We start from the raw sequence: 17628 nt of genomic DNA on the forward strand, positions 1-17628 counted from the left end.
CTCAGGCTCCAGGCAACAATCTAAACACAACTCTAACAACATTTCCCCAAACAACAACACGAGCAGCGCTCAAATACCTGCAGTTTAGAACAATCGAAATGCTCTTTAGTCGTTCCGGCTATTACACGGTACATATCAACAGGAAATTGACGATTGTATCCGGCCTTGCTTCCAAGAACGTATGTTCGTTAAATATACTTTTATATCAAATGTACATTTCCTAGTAAATAAAAGAGATGATTAGATTCTTTGTTTGTTTCTTCTTTGAAAAATCCAAAAACACCAAAACTTGATTTAATCTTATCTCATGGACAATTTTTACGTTTTAAAACTTTGATATCCAAACATATCCAAAAATACATTCGGTAAAAAGTAAAAATGTTAATTTTCTGCCATTAAAATTAAATTTATACCTCACGTACAACGACATAAAAACTCATTTCACATTTATCTCACGAGAAACTCCTCGTACAAAGCGTCACTGACAATACATTTCTCGTAGCTTTCAGAAAAACGGTTTTGTTCAAAGGAAGACAGGTATCGTCAGAGTTTCCTGCAAGCGCCGCTTCCTTCACACAAACGCGAAGAATATAGCATATATATAAAGGTTCTGAGGTCGGGGCTCCAAACACGTGACTCGGTACGGCTCTGGTAATCATTCTATTTGTAGTTGTTTTTTATTAATTATAATTATGATGTATCGCGTATTAGTATTGTATCTTCTTGTAGAATGTATTATTGTCTGTTATGTAAGTAATAATTCTTTATAATATATATATATATATATATGTTTCCTATCTACTATATTATATTATTATATATTATATTATTACTTTTATTTTTATTTTTATTTTTTCATAATATGTACACTGCCACTGTCAGGATGTCAATGTGGTGTCCACTGAAAATCAGTGGAGAATCTAAGTGTCGTATATGTCCTTAGATTCTCAAAGCACTGAGTGGATATTATCCATTTTGTGCCGTTGTAACTAGTTATAAGTTAATTTTATTTATTTTTTATGTATTAATGTGCATCGGTACAAATAAATGTATTTTCTTTCTTTCTTTCTTTCTTTCATATCGCAGTGATATTTCTATAGATAAAAACGCTTTTCACCCGTCGTGAAAATCGCTAACTTTTATTTAAATTTGTTCGAGTATATAATCCATTAAATACATTTGAAACGACATATTGAAGGAAAAATAAAATTGTACGATGAGTAAAATTCTTCGAAATAAACGTTCATATTTTATCTTCAATGAGGGAAAATCCTCTTATCGTTCACATCATTGATTAATATAACATATTATATTTATTCAAACGAATATAAGCGCTTATTTAAAAACATTTATTATTCATCTGGTTGTGAGGTTTTATAATAAAATGTAAGCAACGTTGTAACAGATTATTTTTAGATATTTATTATCTTTTACGAATTAAAGACTTTAATGGATTCAATCTAACCCATGTTTTGAGAGTAAAATTGCAATACCGTCACGTAATGAAGTAAGGCGACGATATATTTTTGAATCTTGCCAAAGATGATTCACTTCTGACACGTGTGCTCGGCGCACACGCTCTTTTTTCGTTAGAAATGTTTTACTAAGAATTATAAACACATTAAATAGATGTTGTTAGAGAATAACAAATCATGATACCAGTGGGATATATAGAAGCTAGTATTATAGCAATTCATTAGGGAATAGAGACATTAGCATACATTAAGAGCGGATGGCTTCTCGCTCGCATCGCTAGCTCACCTGCCGTATTCTACATAGACCTAAACTATTCTACATATTTATTGTAATTACATTATTAATAATTAAGTATATTGTACAACATATTTTGGATTAAATAAACATGTATCTATTATCGTATACTTATCAATTAAACCTGTCATAAAACCATTTTATATCTAAAAATATCTAAACGTATAATAATTGTGTAAAATTAAGTATCAATAAATTTACACAGTTTATATTAGCATAGGTTATCTAATTTAAAGTATTGAATATATAAGTAATTATTACTAGACATATTCCAGTCTCTAACTAGTACTTTCATCAATATTGTAGCTACGTTAGTTACGGTATAGATAAAGTACCTACTTATAAGAACACTACACCATCACAACTTCCCTTTTTATGAATTACCTATAACAATACTCTATTTCCAAACAAATGCATGGATTAATTGTATCAAACAAACATGTAAACCAGTATCAAGTATACATAAAATTATGAATAATTAGCAAAAAACACACCAACCGTCTACAATCCTTACGATATAAAACTATGGGGTGCTATAGGTCATACGTGGTATAATTTCACACTACCCGCATACAAACACGCAATATGACAATTTGGCGTGAAATTTCATTTCTATAACGACTGTTTTTCAATAGTTTTTATATTCCAATTTTCTTTTTTTGTACTACAGAAGTTTAAATGTGTTACGATTCGCGAAAATTAGATTTAGGGTGCATTTCCACAATAATAAGCGAGGATGTGTAGCGAGGGTTGTGTTTGTAAATAACCAATCATATCGCTTCATTTAGTTTGAAGTTTGAGCATTTAGCATTTGAGGCGATAGTATTGGTTATTTAAAAACACATTCCTCGCGTATTATTGGTAAAAATGCACCCTTAGTCCCTGAACTGATCGAAGTCCGCAACTGTTTTTCGATTCGGTAAACCCATTCATATGTTTGTTTTCCTTTCCCTTAACTTAGCTCTACATACGATTATCTTGTTTTCCCCTAATCCCTTCCGTATTATCTATTCATATTAATTTACTTTGCAGCCTGTTTTCTCCTCTCCTCATAAATATAACTTAAAACTATCAATAACTAAGAACACAAACTGTCCTTTTCAAATCCTATTTTATTTTAAAGCCTTTCCTGTAAAATTGAACATGTACAATGTTTTACAACCAAATGACACACGTAGGCAATGTTACTACGCCGTAGCACCGTAGCGCTACGGCGTAGTAACATTTTTATGTTTTGTGCATTCAATTTAAATTTACACGTTAGCACATGAATTTTCAACATTTTCAAGCCGAATTACATATTTTTTTAAGTTTTTTGGTTGTGTTTTACACACATAATGATAAAATTTACACACAAAAAATATAAATAATAATATAACACATTCAATAAGTACGTAATACAAATATTTTAGTAAAATTAAACACGATTTCTTACGTAGACTTCTAACTAAAATTCTACCAACCAAGCCATTCACTCGTGGCGAAACGACTTCCCAACGTAGTTATACACCTAACTTTATACCCTCGTTGGCGTCCCCAAAATTCGGCGACAAAGGACCGTCGATTGAGTAACAAACAGTGCGAGTTCGGGTCAAACAATTTCGAGAACAATTCGAGTTGGAGCAATTCAATCGAGTTTCAATAGAGACTGCACTCCGCTAACTGTGCACTTTAACTTTTCAATTAATATGCATTGAATTTGTTTTCGAGTTGTCTTTGGTTAGTGCTTTTTGTGATTGTTTTTGAGTAGGGAATTCAATTATTAAATTAAAAGTTATTAAAATAAAACATAATATAGAAAAGATTTATAAGAATATGTTTTTACATTTCTAAAGGTTTGTAAGAATTTTATTTTAAGAAACGTATCTCTTTTGTTACTTGTTTTAAATAGAATTAACGACCGTGAATCTGACGTGCCCCTTTAGTGGCGTACATCTACAAATGGAGAAAAGTAATAGAATTAAAATGTGTCGTCTTGGAAATATGGTAGGTATTAAAAGAAATTCGTTCTTCGAAATAAGATATTCCTTATATTTTTGTATATATTTATACAAAAATATTTACAAAACATCTAAAATTTGATATATTACTGTATTTAAGAATGATGAACACGATCTTTATTAATATTTTGTTCCATATTCATACGTGATAATATTATATACTACTAATTTCAAATGCCAACGCATTTCTTCCAAACGATGTTCGATTAAATCGACTTGTATTTATATAAGGATCGACCAAAAGAGACTTAAACAAGCAATTTGTCTAAACCCAGTCTCTAGAGCAGAGCACTAAAGTCCCCTTTGAAAATGTATAAATGCCTTAAATCCACATTAAGCCAAAGGTACACTCGATGCACGAGGTGGTAAATTAATGAAGTTAAATTCTGTTTGGTCAGCCATCGAGTTACTAAGTTAGTCAGAATGACTTTCAGAAATGCTTTTAGGTGCAACCTTTTATTTACATGGTTTATGTTTTTGTCGATTAAATGGTAGAAAATCATACATTTTGCAATAATCGTGCATTACCCTATAACTATAATGGTTGAATGTTGACTATTTGTTATTGAAATACAACTATGCAAAATAATTTATTTCGATAAATAAAATTTAATAATATCACAAGATTACGCCCGCATCGCTTAATCGCTCGCTTCACTCACGTATCGCGCGATAACCGTTTATTGTATAAAACACACATTAAATTATGTAATGTCATATTATTTTTATAAATGTAACAAATATTTTCATCAATCTTTCATTATCTTATACGAGGATATAAACATCAACACATTTATCTTTTAACAAATATGTAGAGTTCATTTCTATCCAGTTAAAGGTGTCACATCACTACATAGTATAAAACAAAGTCGCTTTCTTTGTCCCTATGTCCCTATGTATGCTTACATCTTTAAAACTACGCAACCGATTTTGATGCGTTTTTTTAAATAGATAGAGTGTTTCACGAGGAACAAAGCGGGTTAGACAAAGCGGGCGAAGCCGCGGGCGAAGCCGCGGGCGGAACGCTAGTTAAAGATAAATCTACTTTGGAAATACACGTAATTATAAACATAAAATTCGCCGATATTTCAATATTCGATTAGTAAAACAATGGGAAAAACCACAAAGTTGCAAACATCGGTATCAGAATTACTTATAAAGTGCCAGCAGAGCTTTGTTCAATCAACTAGAAAACTTATCAAAGTAAAATCTCTCGCTCACTTAAAGTCGACGTGCTAACCGAGTTTACCATAGTAATTACAATGTGAGCCCTAAGGGATTTTTTATGCAAAACTTATATTGACAAACAATAGTGTCTAGTATCTAGTAGTCATACTCCTCCGAAACGGGTGGATCGATTCTCATGAAATTTTCTGTGCATATCGGGTAAGTCTGAGAATCGGCCAACATCTATTTTTTATATGTACCACGGGCAAAGCCGGGGCGGACCGCTAGTTATTATATAGGATTATTAATATTACATTAATCCATCAGTCCTCGGAATCACAGACACAATAGAAAATCTATTGTGTCGCGCCCCGATCGGGCCTTACGGTGGTCAATGGGTTAATCGACTTAAATTGAATCTGTAAAATTATCAAAACTTCTTCTTTTATTTCTAGAATCTTCATCCGCACGTTGTGTAATGGTGTGATGGTGTGACAGACAGAGCCGCGTGTGTCTTATGATAGATTACAATCACACTACCAATAAGATCACACGCCGGGCTCCGTCTGACACTCCTTCTGTCTTCTCTCTGCTTCTCTTCTCTATTCTCAATCTCTTCTTGTTGTAGTTTGGTAAAATGATATAGCTATATTATTATGACTAGTTAAAGTTTTGTTAACTTTATTTAGAAATTGTCTACATCGGCATATTTTTAAACTTATATTATACAGATTTCGTGTTTGTTTGTTTACTATGATGTAACTCAAAAACTACTCGACTGATTATGATAATTCGTAAAGCTGCAAATTTAACATTACAAAGTATGTAACATAGGATATATTTAGATATATTTTCATCAATGGGCGACGACAAGCCTATAAAAATTAAACTGTAAACAATACATCACAAGTCTACATAAATATAAAAAGCAAATCAGCAACCATTAGAGATTTATTCAAATGTTCAAACTGCGGGTCTTCGTGTGAATTATTCATTCGCAGTGTATCCATATTCCATACGGCGCCGGGCGTTGCTTTATTTATGAAATATCGGATCCGTTTCGATAGATACTAAAAATATAGGCAAGTGCTATGTCAACTGATATTAAACAAATGAATCATAAATGTATCAGTTTTACACGTGTCGCTGCGTTTCAATTGAAAATTAATATAAGTACCTACATGTTTTCAAGTATATTTCGTAGTTTGGATAGCCAAAACATTAAATTAAAATTAAATAGAGGTCGAGCCAGTAAAGGAAGATGCAAGTGGTATATTACATTGTGAATATTGTAAATATATCTTTTTTTCTCAGATTAAGGTTACTGCTTTAACTCATAGTTGATGGTTTCTATTAATCCTTCCTCTACAATAGATTTAACAATATAAACACAAACACAACAATCAGATTCTAATGATATCTATATTATATCTCCTGCATGATATACCCGTCAATATATTGTTGGATGTCATTAACGGTTGTGAAAGCCATTAATTCCGACTGAATAAATCAGACTCTGTGGGCCGTCTCATTAATATGTTTAATTAGTTATTTACACGAGTAATTGCTTATTTAAGCGTAACACTCATTATATCTATACTAATATTATAAAGATGAAGAGTTTATCTGTTTGTTTGTTTGAACGCGCTAATCTCAGCAACAACTGGTCCGATTTGAAAAATTCTTTCGGTTTTAGATAGCCCATTTATCGAGGAAGGCTCGTTCATTGTATAGCTCGCTTCATTGTATAGCTTGTTGGAATTTCGTGCAAAAAACTACTAAGCCGATTTCACATAAAGTTACTTATACAGTCACTAATAGATAGCCTAATCAACTCTACTTCTACCTTTTGTCAAACAATATTAGTCATTTTAACTGATAACCGAAATATTCTTGATATCCAGAACATTAGAAACTGGTAATAAGTCTGAAAATATTTTCATATTCATAATTTCGATATGTAATTACGATGAATCTAAAATACACAGTCTCAAAAGTTTAAGAATACCTAAATCCAAATTAGGATCGCGTATATTAAGGAAACTCGTGAAATGGTCAAAATGGACATTAATTTTAATTAACGACCGATGTTTAAGCTTTTAATACCCATAATTATAATCTAAAACTACCCTTTGGAAATGATATTACTTATCATATTCGATATAAACTTTGTTTATTAAATTTTGTTAATCAGCTCACTTTAAGAACAACTCCGACGTTGTTGGTTAGGGATTCACTATATTATTAATTGAAATATAATCTACTAGCTTACCGCCCGCGGCTTCGCTCGCTTTGTCTAAAACCTAATAAATTGTATACTAAAACCTTCCTCTTGAATCACTCTATCTATTTAAAAAAAACCGCATCAAATTCCGTTGCGTATTTTTAAAGATATAAGCATACAAAGGGACATAGGGACAGAGAAAGCAACTTTGTTTTTACACGCTTTATATTAGCTTCACCTGTATGTTTGTAAGTTTGTAACCGACTTCTTTGGGCGCGATTTTGACCCACTTTAAACGGCCAGATTTCGTTCAAACTTTGTAGATTTATTTAGGACCGATGACAATACACTAATTTGATAAAATAAATAATAGTTAAAAAAGAATAAAAAACACGCGTTTTATAGAAAACAGAACTAAAAGCGTGTTTTTTAGTTTTAGTTTTATTTATACTATGTCGTGATAACCAAAACTGAACATGATATCTTAATATATATAAATCTCGTGTCACAATGTTTGTCCTCAATGGACTCCTAAACCACTTAACCGATTATAATAAAATTCGCACACCATGTGCAGTTCGATCCAACTTGAGAGATAGGATAGTTTAAACATGTAGGTACCACGGGCGAAGCCGGGGCGCACCGCTAGTTTGTAATATAAATAAATAACCCTCTTTATTTGCATAATGTGTGTACAAAGATAACAAATTACATTATAGGTCGAATCAACACATTAGCCATAAAATATGGCGTGCAAATTATATTATCAGCTCCGCAACATTATTTTATTTTTATAAAAATATACCTATCTATTGTTAAGAAAATCGTTCTTAAACTGCATCGGTTTAAAATGCGCTATTTTTCAATTGCTGAAAAAAGATATATGGCTCATGAATTTTATTATTTAATTCAAATTCAAATTCATTTATTAATTGCTTGAACACGTACATTAAAATTACAAACAATTTAAACAACGACATCACACTTTCTAAGCTTTTAACTTGATCCTTTAAAATAAGTCCCTTTAATAACATTTTCCATTGAAAATATTAATATTTCAACTCAATCACGCTCGTTCCGATCGCGAAACTTTGTTCTCAATTACACGTATTCCCGGGAGTGTCAGCAACTCGGCAAGTTACTAATGTGTGTAATTAACAATTAGCGATAATCAATAGTAATGTTTGTAGTTCATAATGCGAGTGACGTAATTGCAGAACATGTTTGTATAGCTTGCTGACCGGTTAAACTACAGCATCTATCGAAGAAAATTGGTTTTAATGTTTAAATATCTCTTCTTTAAATTGATACTATTGAAATACTAACAAACGTATCATAAAATCTATTCTTATTATCTTTGCCTACACCCGTGCGAATCTATAGACATATAAAATAGATTTATTTCAAATCCAAGAACATACTAATTAACAACAACTACTAATAATCACTATCATCACTACATAGTTTAAAACAAAGTCGCTTTCTTTGTCCCTATATGTCCCTTTGTATGCTTAAATCTTTAAAACTACGCAACGAATTTTGATGCGGTTTTTTTAATAGATAGAGTGATTCAAGAGGAAGGTTTTAGTATATAATTTATTATGTTTTAGACAAAGCGCGGGCGGAAAGCTAGTGTTCTATATTTATAACCAGCACTATAGGTGCTTACATCCACGTATTAACATGTTAACCTACATAGTGCAATTACCGTTTATTGTACATTCAACCTGACTTGAAAAACAACTTCACAAAAACATACATTGGGGCCTAACGACCATTCATTGGATGGGGTGGTTGTGATCCTCCCTTAGCGTTGTAGATACATTTTCTTTCTTCTAAATACCTTAAGTGACTCTGGCATATTTCTGGTGTTTACCTGAAAAGAAGATAAAAATAATTAATATTTTTCTGCTATTAAAGTGAAATATAGAATTAATTTAAATACTTAATCGAGGTTTCATTATTCGCTCACCGGTACAATAAACCATTGCGTAAGTTCTTCACATAGGTATCTGTTGTTATGGTTTATCTTTCAAAATAAAAGTAAAATTTTGGAAGACATCATTCGATAAATGCACGAATAAATATTGTGTATATAAATTTTGAAACGGTAAAGTAATATCTACACGTGTATATTATTTCAGTTACATGAAAATTATATCAAATCAAATTGTATGACCCACAAATAAAAACACAATCATATCACGAACCACCCTATTTTCGCAGTCGGTTAATAAAAATAAATCTACATAATATCTTGCACATAAATAGCCTCCGATGCGAGATAACCACAACCAAAAGCTTTGCGACAATTTATGCGCCGCTTTCCGAAACGCCTGCATATTTTATGTGATAACAATTTTTATTGAACCCACTGACAGTTTAACGATCTTAAAAATATTGTACTTCCTCTTGTGTACTTTTATAGACTGCAAGAAAGTTAAATGTAGCCAATATCGTTTCAATTTTTATTTCAGAGCACCATAAAAGTTCATTATACCTAATTACTTTTTAATTTTTGAACTTAAAATTACTTTTCAATTCGAATCGATTTCTAACGTGTAATAATTATTCTTCTTTACAAAAAAAAAAAAAAACACCTATAACCTTCCCAGAAACTGATGGTTATGCTTTAGTTGTCTGGCGCCGTCACTTTTCCACAATGGAAATAATACTGCTTTAAGACATGCTGTCATCTATACTTATATTATTATAAAGCTGAAGAGTTTGTTTGTTTGTTTGATCGTGCTAATCTCAGAAACTACTGGTCCGATTTGAAAAATTCTTTCGGTGATAGATAGCCCATTTATCGAAAAAGGCTATAGGCTATATATCATTACGCTAAGACCAACAGGAGCGGAGCCACGCGGGTGAAATCACGAAGCGCAGCTAGTTTGAAATAGCTTTAAGACATCATAGTTACCCAGGTGTCTTCCACATTTCCAAACGAAACAACATCAAAGCCGTATAGGTACACCGTAGTAATTTCCTGTACGGCGGCACACAAAGCCAGTTTCCGGTTCGATTCCCGACGCAGACACACTCGTGTTTCCCGCCTTTATCTGTTCCAATCCAACATCCTATTGTGAAGAATATCGTTTTTGTCATATCCTATTGTGACAGATGCCTGTTGATAGCAGATAGGTAATATCGAATTCGTCGAAAGAGTAGAAATTACAATGAAGAATTAACTGAATAGGTAAGCAATATTTTAAAGGTTGTATTATATTGTTCTGTAAGTTGGTCGCGAATAATTATTATGTTTTTCATAATATTAAATCCATTGAAATCGTAATATCAACTTGTTAAATAGTTGCTAGTTCTGTTATTTCATTTTAATAAAAATTCCGATGGCATAAAAACTGTAAAAACTCAAAATTTCGCTACAGCATTTGTCAAAAACCGTCAATTCACAAACGGTCCACTTGTCAGTCACCGCATCACCACTTTTTATACGTGTCCAAATAAAAATCACGACTACAATAAACAAGGATGGGCGTGCCATAAATCTATCCCGGGCTATCCCGCTGACGTCCCGGGGATTCCACAATTAGGCGGAGTATCTTCAAGTCAAAGCCCTGGACGATACCCCGGAGTTGTCTCCGAGGAATACTAAACTTGCGAATTGGTATTGAATTTTTTAATATGGCAAATTACTTTGCGTGTTAGGTATTGTAGTGTGCGTGGTTATAAATGGATGAGGCTTTAGTATCGTTTTAATACCTAGAAGGTAAGCCGTAGTTTATAGTAACATTTTAATAAAACGTTTAAATGTAAGTACAATAATAATGAATTACATATAACATATTTCATTAAATATGCAAAATACTTTCAAATTTAAACAAGGATCAGCATACAATTCATCCATCAGAGAAATAATTTGATCATTTTATAATTAACCATCATAACAATTTTTTAAATTAAACCTAGCATACAATTGCTGCAAAGCGTTCAAAAACAAGGCAACTTTATATCTACTATAAATCTTATATATAAAAATGAATCGCAAAATGTGTTGGTAAGCGCATAACTCGAGAACGGCTGAACCGATTTCGATAATTCTTTTTTTATTATATTCCTTGAAGTACGAGGATGGTTTTTATGTAGGGAAAACGTAAATATGTACCACGGGCGAAGCCGGGGCGGACCGCTAGTTATAATATATTTTTGGGCTAAAACGTTATCAGAAAACATATGATTTATATGAATACTTCTGTATTCTATATTCACTTTAACTGTTACGGAACTACAAGTAGGCACGGCCTTTAGTAACAACTAGCTGTGCCCGCGACTTCGTCCGCGTGGAATAGTGACTGCATAGTAGTTACTACTTAACACACAATTATTGAGTAAACACGTCTTGAAACACATACTATCATATACAACTAAATTATAAGTACTTACACATTATTATAAAGTTAAGAAATAAAATAAATAATAACACAAAAGAACTGTTCGTAAAATTTATTACTAAACTGAGCTATAAAACTTAGGTACAGAAGAGTTCAAAATTTCCAGGATGTGGTTATTCTCCCGCTCCCATATTCCTTCTACTTTCACAGACTTTCAACTTTTCCCTTTCACCCCTAGTAAATGGCAGAACCGATTTTGATCTAAACCATGTCTAATCATAACTACCTATATATTATGTACATGTCATATCCTTTCGTTTGGTGCTCCATTTGGATTATTTATCCCCACTATCACCCCTAAGGTGCCCTTTATGTAATAAACAGATTAACCAATTTTGATAAAACATGACTAATTGTAATTCACACGTCATTTGATATGCCGCTTGATTATATTATTTGACCACATTCGATTATTCATTCCCACTTTTACCGCTATAAATCAATAAATGGATGAACCGATTTTGATTAAAAATGCCTCGTCATACTTCTCACGTCAGGTCATGCCCTTTCATTTGATATGCCACTTGGGTATATTCGACAACTTTTATTCCCACTTTTATACCTACATATTATATCCAATAAATGGATGAACCAATTTTGATAAAATATTATAACTATATATTATTATGTCATGTCTTTCATTAGATACGTCACTTGAGTATATTTGATAAAATTTATTTATTTATTCCCACTTTAACCCCTATATCAAATAAATTGATGAACCGATTTTGATATAATTTGACTTGTTGTTTCTGACAGGTCGTCTTTTTTCATTTGATATATCACTTGGGTATAACAGACAACATTAGTTTTTTTCATTCCCACTTTTACCCCTCTATATAATAAATGGATGAACCGATTTTGATTAAATACCTATGCCTCATTATACTTCTCACGTCAGGTCATGCCCTTTCATTTGATATGCCACTTAGGTATATTTGACAACTTTTATTGCCACTTTTATCCAATAAATGGATGAACCAATTTTGATAAAATATGTTTTATTGTACTTTACACGTCATGTCTTTCATTAGATACGTCACTTGAGTATATTTGATAAAATTCATTTATTTATTCCCACTTTTACCCCTATATCAAATAAATGGATGAACCGATTTTGATAAAATTTGACTAATTGTTTCTGACATGTCGTCTATTTTCATTTGATATATCACTTGGGTATAACCTACATTAACAACCTACATTAACAACTAACATTCGTTTTTTTCATTCCCACTTACCCCTATATAATATACATAATAAACAACTAATGTAACAAAAAAACGCATCTAATTCGTATTACCCGTTAGCGAGCTACGGTGGCACAGACAGACACACATAGCGGTCATAACACCCCTCTTTTTGCGTCGGGGTTTAAAAATATAATACCTACGACATAATTTCAAAGACCTTTTATATAGAAAATTTACCTAGAAGTAACCATAATGCTATTTGTGCAGGTTTTAGACTTATGAGCAAAAATCTAAATAAAGGTCCTTTGACCCCCCCCTACTACCCCCTCAGCATAACCACCCCCCTCCACGCTTGGGGACTTTCGATATGATCATCTGGACATGTCACTTTAGCGTATAATTTACGTAATAAAGTAATTCATGTATAGAATGCCTTAGCAAATGTTCGCTGTGATAACTTAAATGGTCATAACTTTTTTATTTATGAACCGAATGACATGAAATAAACACTAAATGTTAAACGAAGCTTACCACAATATATTAGTGAAAACTGCATCTAAATCGGATAAGCCGTTTCTGAGATTAGCGTGTTCAAACATACAGACAAACAGACAAACAGACAAACCGACAAACAGACAAACAGACAAAAATTTTTTTAACAACAGTTTTGGGTTTGGGATCGATTTAGTAATAACCCCTGCTAATTTTTTTTTACATATTTTCATTGTACAGACACCACTTTTCTAGAATTTTATTATATGTATTGATGATCATGCTAGTTATCGCGATTCAGATAAAGATGCATTATACGTTATACAACCGTGCCCTGATTTGTCCGTAATAGCATGTAATGGTACGTTTAAGCTCTTACTCTATATGGTACACAATACATGCAAACGATTTTATTATATTTGAAGTCTGGTAATTCATTACTTATTAAATGCTTAACGAGGTGGAAAATGTGATTTAATTAATTTATTATTTCATTTAAACGTGAAGTAAGCTGGTTATCAAATAGAAACACCAGTTTAATTAATACAATGTTTAATCGAATTGTGAATGCACTTTGAAATTTAATTTCTCATTTCTAATTAAAATTTACAACTTGCAGTACTGCGGCTTAGATATCAAGCACACAAACTATATAAAGTCTGCAAACAGCTAAAGTCAGGCACTTCACATAACTCCCGCACTCAAAACTTGCGCCGCAACGCTTCGATACGTAAACTCATGCACTTGACAACTCCATTACAACTTGCCGCGGCCAGTCAGAGCTAGGAATGCGCAAAAAACGAGCATGCAGCGGTGAAACTATAAAGTGGGGTATTGTTACATATATCCAGTAAGTTGAGGAAACTCGTCATAAACAAAGCAAAAGTTTTATTATGTGTACGCGGAAGTTGCTTGAAGTTCGTGAAACTTGCTTCGATCGCTTTAGTCGGAAAATATTAGTGTTACAAAAAGTTGTGTAATTAACAAGTTTTATAAAGTTTCTTTTGTGTTTTCTTTCAGTTAGTTCAAGAAATTATCTATTAATAACGATGAGATCGTGCCCGACTTTATTTCATGAGGGGAATATTGTCTAAATTAAATAGTTTTATATCGGATAAAACTATTTAATTTGGACAGTTTTCCCTTGATATATTATTATAGTCAACTAAAACATTACAAACATACAAAACTACTATAACAAAAACCATCAACAATTACTTACATGTCCGCATCATAAAAGTTTAAACAAAATTATCCGAAAAGCATTTTTTCCCTGAATCCCTGTCCTAGATGTTAACTCGATACTGTCAGGCCTCAGGGAGCTGTAACTGCCTTTGAAAGCTCGAGCAAACATCATGTAATGATTTTATACGTGCCTTGGACTTTACAGTAGTTAGGTATATCATCGTTTGACTCCCTGTACGGTTGGATTAGATTGGATGCTGTGTAAATAGGTTTCAGGTATTTTATTGAGCTTAAAGCTTAGCTATTACCTTGTTATGATGTATTTCTCATATTTGTAATGTATACCTAGTATATAAAAAAATACAATTTACTGACTTTGTAAAATTAATTCGTATAGAAAAGGCTAATAGACTTTTTCAAAATACAAAAGCTATAAGTTTTTTTTATTTTTGTCCCGGGAATTCCAATATACCTACTATAACTCATCCATATAGTTACAATCTATGCATTGATTTATTCTATGAATTTCCATTACTTCTAATAATTTTATTCTTCATTTTGCATTGATTTATTCTCTCATTAATATTCAGGAAGGTATAGATATGATTCACCGTTATCAAATTAAAATACGGCCTCTGTAAAAACTAAAAACGTATACCTACGATAACTTAATATCATTACGTCGCATCGATTGCATTATTTTAGCATAACATTAGCATATTTAAATTGATATCCGCAAACAGAGCTTACGGAAACTTGGCTGTAATAATTTCTGAAGGCGCGTGTTATTTTAAACATGAAATTATTGTTTTAACTTAATAGATTATGTGGATATTAAATTTGCGTATTCATTACGTAAAATATAATGAATTTTTTGACTACTGTTTTTTTAAACGAAATCTTAACAAATTATAAATTTTTAGCTTATATGAAAAACTCTACATAACCCATATTTGAATTTACTTACGCCTAAAGTTAATCAATATTAAAAAACCGAAATAAATATACATCTATCTCCAAGAGCGAACCGAAAATAATAAAACTTTTACGATTGCTCACGTTATAAAGCAATGTTCTTTACATAAAACCCCGAAACTCCGACATAAGGCCACGTGGTGATCCCGATGATGGCAACAGGACACCCTGTACTTAAATATTTATGAAGATTGCTAACCTATTTTTGCTGTACAGTGTACAGGGTGATTTATTGGCTATTACAAAAATTAGAATAACATGTTGTAAATGATCTTTGCTCAAATGTTTTAAATATTGTTTAAATTTTATAGTTTTAAACAAAACCTACGCTTGACTTAGTCGTGATTAAAAGAGATAAACGTCCAAAAAAATCAAAGAATTCTCGACATTAAAGTGAAAGGGGACGTCGTTAATAATTACCAAAAATCTGTATTCTACAAAAATACATCAGCGTTAAAACTTAAAATCTTACACGAGCTGAATACAAATTATTATTCAAAAGCATTATGCTAATCTGAATTGTTTAGTCGGGTTTCCTTATTTTTTAATTTCATTCGACAGCATTTCACATTAAATTGAAAGAGATTTTCGTAAATAAACATCCTGTACTGATTTTAGTAGACAATAAATCTTTTAGACATTATAATATGTATTACAGAAATGCTTGCAGAAATGTGTTTTTTGAACCGTAATGTCACATAATTGTCGCTCAAATAAAACTCGCTATTTATTATTTATAAAAAACAGAATTTGAAGGGTTAAAAATAATCTCTAGAGATCGTCGTTTTACACACACCATAAAACCTTCTAACCTTTACAATGATACACGAGAGAATACAACCTAATACAGATATAACAACAAAGCAATTTACTGTTATCATACAGAAATGCAAACAAACCAAACGACCGTATAAAAATATAAACACAGCGACAACGGCAAATGGCCGATAAATACCCTTTGAATTCTGATTTACGGCCGCCATTTCAACTTTTACCGTTCAATTTTAACAAATAATAACCCTTAAATTGTATTTCGTTTAACAGAAACAAAGTAAAGGTTATAAATAAATAAAATAAAGGTTATAAAAATTCTATTTTTGTCTTTAGTATCTACATTGACAGATACAGTTTATCATGCGAATATATAAATTGAAAGAATTAAGGCTTCTAATTTCTATTAACATTAATATTCGTCTAGACTCTAGGAGTCTAGATCATCGTCCAAATCTCACAAGTAATGATACCTGAACATTTAGCACTACCCAGCAACATTTTTATTTATGACACTTTATTGTACATATAACAGGAATTTAAAATAAGAGAATACATAAAATTGGAAAGTGTACAATAGGCGGCCTTATTGCTTAAAAGCAATCTCTTCCAGGCAACCATAAAAATAAAGGACATGTAAGAACAACATTCAAACGTTAGTTATTAAAAAAGTTCCATTTTCCCTCCCTTATAAAACTAATTACGAAATTAACTTGTATTTCCATTAATCAAGTATTCGGTAGTTTAGCAAAACATTGTTACATTAACTAAACCGCAAACAACGCCAAGACCAAAACTTTATCTAACTTACCGTAATTCGGACAATACGCGTGGGTAGTCGCTCGGAAAACTGCGGAAATGGAATAATCCCCGACTATATGTGAACATTGACAAGTGAATAACTGAAGAATTTGGTTCAATTACGGTGCATTAACATCAAACGAATATAGAGCTAGAGCATTCTTTCGTGATCTTTTAGTGTAAACGAAAACTTGTATTCGGTGTTGTTCAGTATTAGAATATTGCATAGTCTTTTCGAACGCACTAAAAACAACAAAAGAATGAACGCCTGTTTACACTAAAATAATTTGCCATAGTGGGGTTAGAATGAGCATGTGTGCTGTGGAATTCAAATGTGAATCTGACTACTTTGTTGTAGGAGTAAACAATTTAAGTGACATTGTGGAAATTGCAAATGACGGGGTAGTTTTAATAAAGCCAGAAATGTATTTTCTGGTGGATTTCTAAATAATCTCAAAAGTGTGGAGGAATTAAGATTTACAATATACAAACACACACTGTTTATCAGTTTAATAATTCATTTAATAAGCTTCCATGTAACAAGCTAAATTATGAATTCCGAGGTTATTTAACACGAGTAATTTTCGTAAATTCGGACAACAATAGTAGATTTGGCTCGCAGAACAAACTGGGCCGAG

The 17628-nt window shown here is 31.9% G+C and overlaps 1 protein-coding gene and 1 long non-coding RNA gene across 3 annotated transcripts in view; both read right to left on the reverse strand.

The window, feature by feature from the left end:
* The window catches only part of Tomosyn (syntaxin-binding protein tomosyn), a 227810-nt gene that overhangs the window by 110801 nt on the left and 99381 nt on the right, over positions 1-17628 (reverse strand). The gene's annotated exons all lie outside the window — the stretch shown is intronic.
* LOC149902648 (uncharacterized) overlaps positions 1-17628 on the reverse strand; it is a 117668-nt gene that overhangs the window by 25721 nt on the left and 74319 nt on the right. The window contains exon 4 of the long non-coding RNA XR_016457453.1: positions 8921-9037. This is a non-coding gene — a long non-coding RNA (uncharacterized LOC149902648). The remainder of the gene's footprint in view (positions 1-8920; positions 9038-17628) is intronic.

Source organism: Colias eurytheme, chromosome 14, assembly GCF_061535395.1.
Source record: "Colias eurytheme isolate Ceu_HAF_F1 chromosome 14, ilColEury1 Martin Lab GWU primary, whole genome shotgun sequence".
NCBI lineage: Eukaryota > Metazoa > Arthropoda > Insecta > Lepidoptera > Pieridae > Colias > Colias eurytheme.